This window comes from Anas acuta, chromosome 5 (assembly GCF_963932015.1).
Source record: "Anas acuta chromosome 5, bAnaAcu1.1, whole genome shotgun sequence".
Taxonomy (NCBI): domain Eukaryota; kingdom Metazoa; phylum Chordata; class Aves; order Anseriformes; family Anatidae; genus Anas; species Anas acuta.
The window spans coordinates 2,422,442-2,438,849 of record NC_088983.1 but is presented as its reverse complement, the minus strand read 5'-3'; the positions used below and the strand labels follow the sequence as shown (position 1 = coordinate 2,438,849).

General features: G+C 42.5%; 1 long non-coding RNA gene across 1 annotated transcript; it reads left to right on the top strand.

The window, feature by feature from the left end:
• Positions 1-13,067: 13,067 nt before the first annotated feature.
• On the top strand, positions 13,068-15,907 carry LOC137856647 (uncharacterized). Its single transcript, XR_011096681.1, has 3 exons — positions 13,068-13,170; positions 13,739-13,811; positions 15,154-15,907. It is a non-coding gene; the product is annotated as an uncharacterized lncRNA (long non-coding RNA).
• The last annotated feature ends 501 nt before the right edge of the window (positions 15,908-16,408 follow it).

The window sequence follows — 16,408 nt, the reverse complement described above, 5'->3', positions numbered from 1 at the left end:
CAGCAATGGCTTTTGTTTCATTGATTTGTTTTTGCGAAGTCAAAACTTTGAAATTCTTCCTGTCCCCTCACCGTTTTCTGGCTCCTTTCTGCCCAGTGTGCCTGTTGGCCCAGCAGCCCCTCTCTCCTTCATCCTCGTTCCTTGGCTTTTTGGCTTCTCTAAAGTCACTTTTGACTTCACCATTGACCAGACAGTGCCCTCTGTTTTCTCCACTCAGCCTTTCAGTAGCCAGATTCCTGAGGGTGATTTCTGTTTTGGAGAGATTTTGGCTCACTGTGCAGGGCTCTGGTGAGCAGCAGCATGGCTCTGGGCACATCCATCCACTTAGCCATGGGTGATAGGGACCTGAAACCAAGACCGAGCAGCATCAAGGAAGCAACCTGCGGGATTTTGTAGCAGTTTAACTGAGCTGCAGGCGCAAAAGAGACCATTCTTAAGGTCCAAATTTGCAGCTCACACATTTGCAGACATCGTCTCCTTGCCTTTCACTTAAAAAAATAATGTATAAAATAGGTGAACTGGGGGGAAAGCACCACTGTTAAGAGATGGCTTTTGCAGTATTTATTTTATTTTATTTTATTTTATTTTATTTTATTTTATTTTATTTTATTTTATTTTATTTTATTTTATTTTATTTTATTTTATTTTATTTTATTTTATTTTATTTTATTTTATTTTAATGTTTCTTTATTTCTGTCTCCAGCATAGTATCTTTGATGCTTATTTTGCTAACTGAAAAATGAAAGAGCCATGGCCAGCGAGGCAGCTTCCTTGTTGGCTTGCTGCACTGACTGCTTCAAAGATTTTATACCTACTTGATTTGGCTTCCACAAGACTAACGTGCAGACATCCCTGTGATGGGATACACCCCTGAGCCAGAAATGTGCTAGGGCTAAGGAAAGCAAGATGCTCACAGGTGCAATTATCCAAAAATTGCAGGTTGAACACTCAGTCCTCAGCCCCTGCGATGGCTTCACTCCCAAGACAATCACATTTTTTCCCCCGTCTTCCCCAAAAAAGTTAAAAAAAAAAATAAAAATTGTTTTCATTACTTAGATATTGGGTAAGATGTGAGGAAAGCTGTGAAATACCTGAAAGCCAAAGACCCAGGGAGCAGTGCCCTGGGAAAACAAGGGTTGGATGTTGCCTGACGTGGCCGTGCTCAACTTGCAGGGCTTCCTGAAGGTTTTGGGGCTGTCCCTGGAGCACAAAGCCAGTCCCAGCCACCAGCTCCACTCCGTGTGGCACCTTGCTTCTGCCATCAGCCATTTAAAAAGTGACTAAATCCTGAGAAAGAATTTCCTAATATTTATTTAATGCACTTAAAAGAAACCAGCATGTCCCTGCAGTGCCTTAGGTCTAGAGGACATAGTTTTTACACGCTTTTCCAATGCTTTTAGAAGCAGCTTTCCCACTGGGCTTGGATCGTTCTTTCCTAGGCCTATTTTTTTTAATATATAGGTCTATATTTGCTGCACCATGGCCTCCTCCCTCCTGGCCATGGCTGCAAGAGGGGATGCTGCATTTCCACCTGGCTCTGGGCTGAACCTGGTGAGAAGGAGCTGAGCAGTGCATTTCCCTGTGCCCTCTCTTATAGCAAGCCCAGACGTAAGGAGAATTTTGCAGGTCTCTGCTTTAATTTGCTGTTACGTGAGAGCCCTGAAGGTTTGGAAGTGGTGGTGGTCGGACTGGGGGTGGTGAAGGACGTGGCTGCTGCAAGCACAGGGCAGGAGCTGGTCTGGGACCATACAGATGCTGAGCAAAAGTCTCATCTCCTTTTATTCAGCAGAGTAAAAACCCTAAACTCGGTATTACTGGGCAGAAGGAGGCTGCGGTGTAACCACCCAGTTGATTTTTCAGGCTCTCTGCCGGGTGAGGAGCCCGTTTCTGCTCGCACCAGAGGCTGCACTGGAGCGGAAACCTCGGCGCTGCACTTAGAGTTTAGGAAGCTACTTTGGAAAATTGGACATCTGGCGTCGATGAGGCTGGTAGTGCTATTTGTGAGCCGAACACATTGCTTTTCCCAAGGGCGGTGATGCATTGTAATTCTTCGCTGTTCATTAAACAGAATATTTTCCCAGTTTAATATCATAATAGTCATAATTGCTCTGCTCATAAGGACCAAGGTTTACTAAATTCGAATGGTGCAACGGATGCAAAACCCACATAAGAGTATTTTATCACTGGTACTATAAAGACTTCCCTATAGCAAACATATTTTTATACTCTGCAAACAGCTTTAGAAGATTAACAGAAAGCGTCATAAAAATACTCTTTAAATTAAAGATTGCATTGACTTTAGTGGCTCGCTCTTCCCCCACACCACCATCCCAGCAATAAAAGCACGATGATGTTTACATGGTTCCCAAACCGTAAACCAGTCATTTTTCATTATTTCGCCAGTCTCAGAATGCAGACTTTTGTTTATCTATAACTCAATACGTTTTTAACAAAAGGCCTGACATTTCAGCGAACGCTGATAGGAAACGCGCACAGAAAGTGGTTTATAAACAAATTAATGAGATTACTGCAAGGAAATTAATTGGAAGTAAAAATGGGATCCATCAAAGAAACATACCGATGGGTAGTTTGTAGCGGAGGTGCCTTTTTTACATGCATTTCTAAAAGTGTTATCTGTGCAGGGCTCCATCAGTGCTGACCACCAGCCTCGCGCCGTGTGACACCGATGTAACCACCGGCCTTATCTCTCAGGAAGGTGGCCGCTTCCTCGGCCCAAATTATGGCACTGGAATGGTTTGCATCCACCTGGAAGTGTCACCGAAAATCAAAAAGGGCAGGAGGTCCGGATTAGAAGTTTATTGTCTCATTATTTTATTTTATTTTATTTATTTTATTTTATTTTATTTTATTTTATTTTATTTTATTTTATTTTATTTTATTTTATTTTATTTTATTTTATTTTTATTTTTTTTTTGCTGTGGCAGTGAAGTGGTTCCAGAAGATTTAAATTGTTCTGAACAGAGACGGCCAAAAACCACAGCAGCAAAATCAGCGCATTTTTCTCAGGCAATCTCCAAACTCCAAAGTGGCAAGGGCATGTATCACAGCAGAGCAGGGAATAAGTATAATTTTGTCATCTTCATCAGCATTGCATATCAGAAAGCTCTGGGATGGAACTAGTGCTGACGGCTTGTCTGCGAGTCCTTGTGTTGGGAAGGGGTTGACTTTCTCTGTTTTTTTTTTTCCCTATTTAGCTGAAAACCTGCCAGCTTTTGGTATGCATCACATGGGAAGCCCTTGCTGTGCTGCACAAGCTGATAACAGCTCACACCCAAATCTCTGCTCATGTCCAACAGGAGCAGGATGCTGACTGCTCCCTGCTCCGCTCCAGGCTGAGCAGCACTGATGTGACCGGAGGGTCACATCCAGCCCAGGGTTCATCTTGGCTCAGCATCTTCTTGCCGGACCTGTCCCACTGGCACATGAACAGTAGGTATAAATAATTACAGCAGAGAATAATTACAGCTGTAGCACACTTGAATGAACCAGCGACTTGTCGCCTGTTTCACTCAGTGGTAGACAGGAACAGGGTATAATGGATTATTTGTCGCCGTGCTGCAATTTTAATACACGCATGGGAAGCAGTTTGCAGGACACCGTTCCCCATAGGAAGTGCTGTATTGTTTCCAAGACTTAACTTTCCTCCGCTCCTCATTTGCCAAAATTAAAAATATCGATCTCCTTGGGAAGCACGAGCCCTCTAACAGTGATTGCTCTCAAACCCGCCGTCGATACTGGGTCCATTAATGTAATCGCGTTATCACAGAGGTGATATTGTGTATTAGTAGGCTGGAGGAGGGCAGGGAGTGGGATTAAACACATCATCCAATCAACCCTGAAGGTGTAATTCAGTATAAATCATTTTTTAATCAACAGGAGGATGTGTTAAAGTCATTTGCTTGCGGTGTATGTTTATAGGGAGAAAATGCAGGGATATTAAAGAAGAGTTTCTGTCTCTGGATTTATTTTTAAATTGTTCTTTTTATTGGCCCATAGTACAATAGGCAAACGAGATGCTCTCAAATAAATGTTTGTCATGTGAGATGGAAACGTGCCTCTTGTAGATCTACCACTGCAAGCTGTAGATTGAAACCAGTGCCACGTTTAGGCCCTGCTACATTAATGGATGGCAAAGAAACAATTTAATCGCCTCCTGTGCTCCGAGGGTTAGTGGTTTTAATTGCATTTAAACGGTTTAATGCATTAAAAGTTATGATTTCAGTGCAAAGGAAAAAGCGGCGTCTCCGGGAGGGGAGGGTGGTGGCCTCGGACCTGCCCGGAGCCAGCAAGGAAGGCTGCTGGAGGTGGGAAGAGGGAATTTGTGCGTCTCCTACCCCACTGCAGCAGCAGGGGCGGTTTGGTGTGGGGTGCCTGGGGTTGCTGTTAGCTCAGAAATGTCCCAGGTTTTCCCCTCCTAAACTAAAGACGTGATGCTGGTGGGCTGCCTGGGCAGCCTGATCTTTTCTAGAAAGGTTTCATCTTTTTCCTTTTTTCTTTTTCTTTCTTCCTTTTTTCCTTTTCCTTTTTCCTTCTTCCTTTTTTTTTTTTTTTTTTCTTTTTTCATTTTTCTTTTTTTTTTTTCTTTTTCCTTTTTCTAGGCGGGTTTTGGCAGTGCCCTGTTGGGGTATTGCTCATGTCCATGGTTTGTGTGAGGGACCCTGGGGCAGGGGCTGAGCACCCAGCCCTGCCAGCCTTGGCTTCCTCATCTCCTGGGGGATGAAATCCCTGATAACCCCCTTGCATCCTCATCTGCATTGCTGCTCCGGAGCTGGGGGCAGGATCAGAGAAGTGCCCTCGTGCACTCACTGCAGGTTTTTCACTCTCAAGTAATTTAAAGGGTAAAAAGCTGCCTGAGGTGCTGGAGCTCCTAAAATCCCTCATCATATGAGCTGTGCCTCCCAGAGACAACTCACCTAACAAATGGATCCACCACGCTGATATTGGACTCTTTAGAAAATTACTAAAGATTTTCAATTATACATGCTTCTTTCCCTAAGTTTAAAATGATATGTGCATGCATTATGGACTTAAATTAATATTTGAGCTATTAATTGGAAATTGCACTTGGCAGCAAGTTAATTTTTGTGGTGCAGTGCTCGTGTACCCAGAGATAATATGATGGCTGCATTTTTAGCAGCTTATAAACAAATAAAAATAAATGAAATTCTTCAAGATCAGCTCGTACCGAGCTATCAAAATGAATCAAGCTTAGGGCAGGGATGTGTGCTGCCTGACATCGCCCTTCCCTTGCACCTATCTGTGCCATCATCTGGGCCTGAGAGGAACGCCTACAGTGCTTTTGGGGTGTCCCAGCCACGAGCAGAATTACTACTGCTAGTAGAATTACTACTGTTAACATCCCACTGACGTTTGTGCTGCGACCAAAGGTTTGTGAACTGTTCGGTGAACTTAATTCCTTTCTCGATTTTGTGGGTTATCCAGAAGCAGACACAGTTTTTATGCTTTCACACGTACCTGCAAGGTAGTTCCGTGCCTGCACCAAAAGAGTAGCCGTTTTTTTATTTTTTATTTATTTTTTTATTTTTTGTAAGAGGGCCATTGTGTGTATTTACTATTTGTAAATACAGATAGTATTTACATATATATACTATTTACTATATACTATATATATACTGTATAGTGTATATATATAATACTATGCTATATATAGTATATATAGTATTTATATACTATATACTATATATACAGTATATAATATATATACTATATACTATATATACTATATTTATATAGTATATTTACTATATAAATATACTATATAAATATACTATATAAATATATATAATGTAAATATATAAATATATATAATATAAATATAGTAAATATACTATATGAATATAGTGTATTTACTATATATATTATATAGTAAATATACTTATTTATATTTAAATTAAATATTTATATTTATATTTATATTTATATAGTATATTTACTATATATATACTATATTTATATAGTATATATATACTATACTATATTTATATAGTATTTATATACTATATACTATATATACAGTATATGGTATATAAACTATATATTATATATACTATATATACTATATATATGTGTATATACTATATATACGTCTATATACTATATACTATATATTTATGTATATAGTATATAGTTTATATATCCACACTGTTAAGATGGGTGAGAACTGTCTTAATTGACAAAGATGTATTTTAAAGGTTTATCAGATAACTTGAGCTCTATAAGTGGGAAAAGAAAACCTTTCACTTGCGAATTATCAGCGGACATTTGAAGTGCTGGGTGCGGTCATTGCGCAAAGGGTGAGCTCAGCTTTTAAAAATGCCTGGGGAAGACTTCTTGTTCAGATGCTCGCTAGCTCCTCTGCATTTCTCACTGCACTTTGGTGTTTATCAACACTGTGTTTTAAATCCAATACAAACAAGCACACTGTACAGAACACATAGGCAATGCAGTTTTCGTTGCAAGAATATTAGCAGGAAAATCCGTCTCTTAAATGCTTTTTGATAAGCAAAGGGTGGCAATAATTTCTAAGCACCTGTTTACTATTTATTGCTTAGTAAAGCATCAGTGTCCTCTTGTGCTTGTGGCTTCTATACTGCCACCCCACTGTTTATTCATAATGTTGCATGAACGTTAAGGGCTTTAATGTGCACATTGCTCTGTTAGGAGATGACCAAATGAAGAAAGAGGCTTAATTTGTCAAAAACTCATCAGTCCTTTTTGGGACCGTTAAATGTCTCAGCTGACCTGGTTACGGTTAAGAGGCTTAGTGGCTTAGGCTGTGAGCTCTGCCCGCACCCAGGCCCAGCCCTGATCCTTCAGGTGCCTCTCCTGGCTGTGGGGCAGTGTTTGCCCCTTGACTGGGTTGTGCTGGGAGCAGCCCAGCCAGGTCTTAACCTCTCCATGAGAGTTACTCACTATGCACCTAGGATACTACGTGTCAGAGGGAAAATAACAACTCACAGGAGTAATGTCATTAGCAGGTTAAATCATTCCCACATGTCAGCAGTGCTTTAGCAAGACAAAAACTTCCCCTAAACCATTTTTGGTGGCTTTTTGTGTCACTCGTAAAGGCTGCTGAAAGCAAAGGGGGCCATTTGGCTCTTCCACACAGCTGCCTTTTCTGTCCTGGCTCCCACGGGGGACTCTCAGATTCACACTGTTTTTGATCCATCCATCCACATAGCTTTTACAGTAGCTGATTTGTAAGCTAGCATGGACGTCTCTGGGGCCGTCAGAAAATACAGCTAGCTGATTTTCCTTTTATTTTTTAATAAAATATATTAACGGCAGTTGTCCCCAATGTTTCAGCCACCTTGCCCACTTGTGGGAAGGAACTCAATTCTGAAATGAAAATGTTAGGAGCTACGTTCAAAATACTACAGGTCGCATTTCCGTGTGCTAAATGGTATCGCTGTAGAGAAAACAGGTATGCATGTTTGAAATCTCCAAATTTTTCCACATCTCCTCATTTTTGTAGTAATTATTCAAGCCGTTATGAAACAGGTAAAGAGAAATCAAAGCAGAGTTGCTTAGAGCCAAATGACGCAGAGGTGTTTCAGAGCAGAATAAGCACAGGAAAACCTGTAGGGGAGGCTTCAGGAGGAGTTGGGGCATGCAGCTCTTGCTCCTTCTCCCTGTTCCTCTGGCCAGATGGACCTTGAGGTTGCCTTTCTTAAAATAACCAACAAGTGGGGGGGTTTGAATGCTCCCATGTGTGATGCCCACGTGAATTCCTGAAGGAAGAATTGGAAGTGGGTCTTCTACCAGGGGTGCAGACCTGGTGGGGGCACGTGCCGGACCCCAGTGTCCCCTGGATGCGTCGGTGTCCCCGTGCCCCAGCCCCATCTCTGCAGAGGGGCAGTGACCAAGGCACTGTGCTGTATGCTTGGGTGGCAGAAGTGTCCATACGCTGTGGCAGTAGCATTTTAGCTCAATATCTTACAGCTGCTTCTGTGTTGTTTCATGTAGAAACTCGCAGTTGGGCTGCCGAGATTCCCAACAGCAGCAGGCAGCTATTTTGGGGCCAATATCACTGGGTTGTGTCCGTGTCCAGGTGTTTATCCATGTCTCTGAACCGCCCCGTGAGTTCCTTTTGCCTCACTTTTCTGCACTTTTTGTGTGTTTGAGAGCCCCGGTGCACACGAAGATTATGGTGCAGGGACTGTGAGGGCAGCACACTGCCTATGCTGGGTCTAAACAGAAGGAATGGGTTTTAAATTAGTTTGCCATTTTTCTCTTTGATCTCATATTTAAGTGTTTTGAGATTTAGAGTCCACTCCGTAGTTGAGGTGTTGCCTAGTTACCATTTTTGATATCGCAGAGGAAGAATAAATAAAATGACATTTTAATATTAAATGCTGTGGCTTGAGGATTGCAGATGTGCTCCCTGTGCACCAGGCAGCCGAGGCAGAAATCCTCTCTTGAAAAAGCTCTTGTTCTTACTGGGGGACTTTGAAAATTGCCTTTTTATTTTTAAATATATATGTATTCTCCTACAACAGCCCCCGCATTGCGTTTGTTCTGCAGTAGGGAATCGGAGACCGGGTGTTTTGTTAGCTTGGCCCATTACCCCAGGTATAAATCCTCACATGCTGTTGGGGACACCGAGATCAACACCCCGGGTGCTGCTCCGTGCTGTGGGGTCGTGGTGTGCAGTGCTGGGTGGGGATGTGCCACGTGCCCATAGTCACCTCCATACATTTCCAGAGCTCCCCACCAAACCGCTTTAGGACAGCAGGCAGCCACTGCTCCTCAGCGGTGACAATTTATGGGCAATGCCTGATTTTGGGGTGGCCCTTGGCTGCTCACCCTATTTTATCCTCAGGGCCTTCCAAAAGAAGAATTAGCCATTCTTCTTGCTTCCCGAAGCCGGTGTTTGAGTCGAAGTGCACGCGGTGCTGAGAAATCCTTCATTGTGCAGAGCTGCCCCATCAGCAGAAGGGTGAGTGCCTGCATGGGAAGGTCGGGAGGTTTTTGGGTTGCTGTCTGGTTGTTCACAGTCCTTTCGTCTAACAGTGGGCATCCTTAGTCCTGCCTGCATGCAGACAGCATCAGTCACTATCCCTCAGTCACGATCCCTCCATCAGCCCGGTATGAACTATCCCAAAAATGCTGGAGAGGGCAGAACATGAAGCACAGTGCTCCTCCCCTCTACATGTTGCATGCTGTTTCATCAGCTAAATCTGCTTTGATGGGATGCCTGAGACCCCCCCTTCTGTTGGGTGTGTTGTCCTGAATTTCCTCCCATCCCCTCCTCCATGGGGAACTCACCATTGTTGGTTTTTAATGACTTGCAAGTCATTAACAGTAAACAAGAGGGGTCTGGAAATTTTTACTCTCAGAAATAGTTCATCTTAATATTCATATTTTTTTTTGGGTCTATTTCCCTGAGGGTGTTCTCTCTGGTGACTTTCTTCTGGTGATGATCTGTCGCCAGGTTTTCCTAGGTGAACTCTGAAGTTTCCTGGGTGTCCTTTCTTGGATTGTGTTTATAAGAAAATCCAGAAAAGAAACCAGGAAAAGCAGATTAAATTACGGAGTTCAGTAGGCACTTCGTAATCAAGAATTATAAACCCAGGAAAGTTTAAGCTGGCATTTATATTTAAGAGAAATCTATGAAACACTAAGAAATACATAGCTCAGGAATCTGAAGTGCCCTTCAAATCATTAACATTTAGAGATACAGACACTGAAATGCTTTAACTGTGAGGCTGTTGCATGTTATCACTGCATCACTTAAAAACTGGCAGGAGCAAGCACTGTGTTAGTGCTCGAGATAACTCTAATTGATGCTAAGGCTTTCAATTGGTTTTAATTCCTGCAGCAGCTGAAAGCGATGGGAAAGTGCCATTGCAGCCAGGAGATAACGGGGAATCATTCCCTAAACATTAACAGCAACGTGTACATATGTGTGTATAGAGAGAGGTAAATAGCTATAGACAGGTATTTGAAAAGTTTGCAGTGCATGTTTTCCATCTTTATGTGCAATAGCATATAAAAGGACTTTTTTTCAGGATTTCTTATTAGTGAATGACAATTTTCATCTCTATCACCTTTTTCTTTCTTTTTCTTTCTTTCTTTCTTTCTTTTTCTTTCTTTCTTTCTTTCTTTCTTTCTTTCTTTCTTTCTTTCTTTCTTTCTTTCTTTCTTTCTTTCTTTCTTTCTCTCTCTCTCTCTCTCTCTCTCTCTCTCTCTCTCTCTCTCTCTCTCTCTCTCTCCTCTCCCTCTCCCTCTCCCTCTCCCTCTCTCTCCCTCTCTCTCCCTCTCTCTCCCTCTCTCTCCCTCTCTCTCCCTCTCTCTTTTCCTTCTTTTCTCCCTGTTATTTCAAAATTTCCAGACATATTCGTCATATCAAGTATATACATACTTTTTTCCTATAAAAACACTGCACTATCTTTCAAAGCAAGCAATGCACAGTGTGAGCTATCCACGGCATTAGTATTTACAGTTTGGAAGCACATTAAAACAAAAGCTAATTTAACGAGCTAGAGGAAACCAGCAGTGAAGCCGCCCCCAGAAGCCTTTCTTTTCTGCCTCATGGGGGCACCATGAATCGTGTCTAGAGCTTGGAGAGGTCTCTTCTCACTTGGGCCATCAGCTGTCTGTCTGTCTGTTCGTGCACTGCTGTCTGTCCGGGAGGGGAACATCTCCCAGGGCTACAGGAGGGAGCTGGAAGCTGCCCCACCACCAGCCTGGCTTTTCCCTGGCTGAAGCAAGCCCATGTCCTTCCAGCCCAGCAGAATCCATTCCCCACTGAAAAACTGCTGCGACTAATTTTAAGATATGTGTGAAATAAGAGATGTGGGCTTTGTCTTCTCTGTGGACAAAGTGTGGTAAAGCAGAGCTAAAAGCCAGAGAGCTGCTTTAGTTTTTCCACTGCATCACAAAACTCAGCCCCTCTCCTCCTGAGCAGGTGTCCTGTAGCATTCCCCTCTGAGCACCCTCCTTCCCTCTGTTTCTACTTCTCTCCAGCTCAGAGATAAATGTTCTCTTGTTGCTCCTGAGCTGAACCCAGTAGGATAAGAGTGTCCTCGTGATACTGGATTTCTCGCTAAACCAGCACTGGTAACGTGGGTAGAAGAGCTCCGTACCTCTGCAGGACCTCGGAACTCGATGTCCTTAGTTCTAAGCAGATAAATAAAAATAAAGCCTGACTGCAAAATGGGAAAGTTAATTTTGATTTCAGATGAAATGAAAATATAGAGTGATGTTGTAGAACACCAATCAGTTCTATAAATGTATGTGTCTGGTAAATGGTGAAACCAAGGGAGATGAACAAGTTACTCAAGAAGCTACCAAGTACAGATGTATTCTCAAATCCTTTTTGTTTTCTATCTCATTATGGAAGTACTACCCTCAAAATAGTTATTTCTCACTAAAAGATGAACATTCATAATTTTTTTTTTTTTTTTGGGGAAACCAGAAAGCGTTTTTGAGCTGTTTATTAGGGAAATTTATTGTCTTGATTTGCTTTGTTGTTGCTCAAATTCCGTAGAATGGTGTAAGCTCATCTTTTCCAGTTTTAAGCAACTAAACCCCAGCCATCTCTCTGAAGATAAGACCTTCGGTCTGTAGTTGTCCAAAACATATTTTTCAGCAGCATTATAAGCTATTAGAAACAAGCTTCCACTCTGCATATTAAAACAACTTCACCTCAAGTGGCAAAAGCTGTCTTACCTACAATAAAAGCTTTTTTCTGAAGGCCTGGTTATTGGAAGCCACATCATTCAAGCTTAGCTGGCTAACAATATCTGCCAGTTTATCTGGCAGTTTGGGATATGGATCCATGAAACTTAATTGGCTTTATGTATTTACATTCAAAATATTCAAAGGGAAACTCCAGTTTATCTGACGGGTCGCCCACGCTTCTCTTTGATGAGCTTCATCATGAATAAAGATAACTTCGGCTGAGTTTTGAGCAGAACCTGGAAAACATTGGGGATCTGCAAGTCTCCAGGTAGAGCAGGCACTTTTCACCCTACATATCAAAGCCTCATCTCCTAAGCTGGATTCTTCATAAATATTTTGTGAAAGGAGGTGATAGTTATATATATATTTTTTTTCTTTCCTTCCCCCCTCATCCTTCTTCCATCCCTCGGCCATAAGAAAAGACTGTTCTGGTTCTGCCTGTTCACACTTTGTCTCCAAAGCACACAGCCCGAGCTCAGGAAATCAACAAATAACTGGACTTGTTGATTCCTGTCCAAATGCCTCTGCTGTCCAACGCTGAGAGTGATCATGTTTATCAGATGAACGGCGCCTGCTGTGACACCAGCCATTCACATCCCATAAGAAGATGCTCAGTGGTTTATAAGGAAAATTTAGTGCCTGTTGCAAGCCAATAAATCAATTTCCCAAGCCCCGGCAGAGACCCAGTCCGTGAGTCCTTCCTGGAACCTAATGCAGATTGAATTATTACTTCAATTGCACCTGGCAGAGATGATGTTAATGCAGAAGATGAGTTAGGAAAAAATAATGGCTGCAGAGAAAATGCGCATGGATGAAAGAGAATGCACTTAGATGCAATAACATCTTCTAGACAGCATCATGTAAAATCAGGAGGCAGCTTTTAACTCGACAGACAGGGCAGCTGCACACCTGATTGTCGGCAAGAATGATGAAAGTTATGGTGAAAATTGTCCTGAAGCCTTTTCTGGAATTGCAGTTTTTCTAGCATTTGTGCTGGATTTTGGTTATGAGGCTAAAGCCACCTATCTACCTCTAGAAAATAATTTCACCTCCTTTGACTACCCCGTCCTTTGTCCCTTGATTTCTCGGTGATATCCTAGAAATGTTTTTTTTTTTTTTTTTTTTTTTTTTTTTTGTGTGTGTGGGATTCTGTTTGCAGGGGTGCCACACGCAGAGCCTCGTGCCTCGAAAAACAGCTGCAGCCGCAGAGATCTGAGCCATCCCCTGCATCATTCCCAACCCTCTGCCTTTGCTGCTTTTCCCACAGAAATGATTTCTGTGAGCCCTCCTTAATTGGTTCAGACAGATTGAATCAGGTTAATGAGGACCTGCTGTTTAAAGACTGGGTGCCCAGCCAGCTCACCTAGGCTGAAGCTGGCTGGGAAGGGTCAGTACGCAGCTCTTGGGGGACCAGGAGGTGTTTTGGGTATGGAGCAGAGGAAGGTAAGGGTCTGGTGGGGGGTATGTGCCCCTTGTTGTGGGTCAGACTTCTGCCTTGCTTGCTTTTGACATCCTGGGCTCTGCTGTTTCTTTCTTGCTTGGTATTTTCTGCAGCATTGAGGAATCCAGCGGGGAAGTGCTTGATTACTTTTCCATGGGTGACCTCAATAAACATGTTTTGAGGTTGAAGCCTAGACCCGGGGATGGATCCTCAAAGAGCCAGTTTGCATCTTACTGAGACAGTTTAAGTGCTGAATCCTCAAAACACCAACAAACCTACCTCCTACACCACTGTGGTCCTGTCTCAGATGCTCTCCATTTCAGGAGTTGCTGGCTGGTGTGGGTATAAATGTACCTCCTATGGCACTGTGAGCTCTGGTTTTTATAGACCACTTGTCCACTTAGGTAAATTCCAAATCGTGAAGATTATTTTCAGAGCAGATATTATCTTGGTGCATCTCATTTGCTCAGCACTTCCTTTAATGGTGCTCTGGTCCCTTGTTAGAGTACTCGGATATAATTTCAATAAAAACTGGTGATAGTGGTTTGCCAAACTACCTTTTCCTTTCAGGCCTGCTGTGCTGTGCCTTTCTGAAATAGCCTGGCCACCTGATTACTCTTTTACCCAGGAAATCCTCTGGCAAGTAAGTGGCTTAGAGATGTCGGCAGCAGAGAGAAATTTAGCATTGCCTGGCTGGATGCAAGATCCAACAGGATCAGAGCATAATTACCTGGTAACAAGTTCAAAATCAATAAATATTTTTTCCATTATTATTAATTTATTTTATTCCCCCCCCACCTCGGGCTGAGGCTGTGACTAATCTCAGAAACCTGGGCTTTAAGTGCAGGAAACTGGAGTCCTAATAAACCTGGGATGGCATGGAATGTGTTAAAATTTTGGGTCGGATGGGGATCTTTGAGCTGGTGGGAAATATTTTCTTACTAACGGCGAACTTGGTGTGCTAGGTAATGCTCAAGAGGCAATTTTTTTTCTTAGTATTAGAGAGAGCTTCTCCCCCAAATTTCAGCTGGCTCTGGAAACAAGAGCTCCTCTCATGTTTCCTAGTCTTCTTTTCCAAAAATGCTTTCCCAGTGAAATCTATACCCCTTAGATACAGGTTTGATGAAAAAGTAATGAATGTATTTACCACTGTACTTTCTTACCCTGAAGGAAAGCAAAAAGAAAACACAATTAGAATTTCTGCCTCTTATTTCTTCAAAATATTTTTGTTGAAAGTGCTCAAAGACTGGAATCTCGCTAAGAAAACTGATTTGTATTTTTATTCAGCTTGGATTTATCAGATGAAAAGAGCCACTTTTGGTTTAAATGATTTTGCTAACTAGCCATTGATCAGCATCATCAGATGAAGTGAGAAACCTTGCACCAGATAGCAGTCAAGTCTCTCTCTCCTCTTCCTCGGTTCTGGGTTAATCATCCTGTATGGATGATCAGAAATGGCAAATTCTTAACTAGTGACTGTCTTTTTTCTTCTTCTGAGGGATGGACACAGCAGTGTTCAAGGGAGATAATTTCAACTGGAGATGTGACAGGACTTGAATGTCCAATTCCCCTGAAAAGCCCTTGCTTGAGTATATGGGTCTGGGGCAGTGGAAAGAGATTGCACTGGCTCTTCCCTTGGCTCCTCACCATTCAACACACCTTGTAGGAACCATCATTTCCCAGTACTAACCATCACCATTTTTTTATTCAGATATTTTCTGTAGATGAGGGAGGCAGCAACAGTGTAGGTCTCATTACTGTGTTGCTTGTATATGGCCAAGGCTGTCAGTGCTGTGACCTGTTGGTCCTGATTCAGGCCAAGAGGCAGAGCACCCACACAAGTGACTTTGGGGTGTCCTTACTTGTCCTGTATGCTGAATGTATACTCAGGATGAGTTGTTGGCACATGCTTATGGGTATTGATGTGTAGTATCTCATAAATCTCTAGTAGTATCTCATGGCCATTGTATCCTTCTTTGCATTAGGACGCCCTGTGGAACGTGCTGCCTATGATGCTAATGTGGTCTTAGGGAGAAAGTTGGAACTTATCAAACTTCTTTTTCCCCCCTGCCCTGTATTTTCTGCTGTCCCATCTCACACTACACCCAAAAGTACATGAATATGTTTAAAATTCTGATTACTCATATGAACTATGTAGAAAAGAACAGCTTTGGAATTAAAATTCAGAGAGAAATTGAATCCCATAACAGAGCCTGCATTTATATTCAAAATATGCTAATATGCTGTTCCATGAGATCTTTGAATTCAATCAGGAAATCACCTAACAATAAAAGCCTAAAAATATATACAGAAGAGAAAGCAAGTGAGAAAGCCAGCTGATGGCAGTGATAAAATCTCAGCACAAATTTAGATAAACCTGATTGATAGCTTCTTTTTTTTATTCTCTGTAAGATTTTTAAACATTAATCCAATCCCGCTTGGTGTTAGCGGAGTGAATGAACATTGTCTTTATTTATTTTTTCTTCTCCTCTGGCATGATCCTGAAGTTCTGAAGCAATGAGCTGGTTTAGACAAAGCAGTAGATTTCTAATTTAGTTTGTTTATTATGTAACTGAGTGTAATTGCTAATAGAGAAACAAGTTATTACAGGCTGACGCGCCTAGTTAACATGAGCAAAGACCAATTCAGATGCAGCCCCGGTTCTCGTGTTTAGTAGCATTGCTTGGCTCCTTGATAGGTGTGACAGGAGCTCGTTAGCTGTTCCTGCAGGATTTGGCGTGGGGACAGGAGCAAACATTTGGGGCGTGCTAGGTAGCACAAACACCTGGTTGCATGGATGTTGCTGCATCTCAGCACCTCTCGCAACAACTGCCTGAGTCCAGGTGTTCAAATATCTCTGGGTGATTGATTGCAGAATGTTCTAAGAACTTGCATGCATGCAGGTGTCAGGGCCTCTGTTGAGAGCCTCTTCTGTAATTTTGCTGACGGCCTTGCCCAAAGAAACCAAATGTTAGCAGCAGAGAGAAGATGTGCACTGCCAGGTACAAAGGTTGTTAATTGGCTGGTCTTATGGGAGATGTGGTTTTGGAGGAGGTAATGATTCTGGGAGCTTTTTCTAAAGCAAAGAATATGGAATAATTGCCTTACACAAAGCCCCCGAGTGCAAGCAGTCCAGCTGGTGTTCAGAGATGGGGGCACCTCAGGGTGCTGCCTCACGGAGGGGTGTCAGGGGCTGCTGGGCCACTGTCCAGCAGCCAGAGATTGGGCTACAATTGGTCA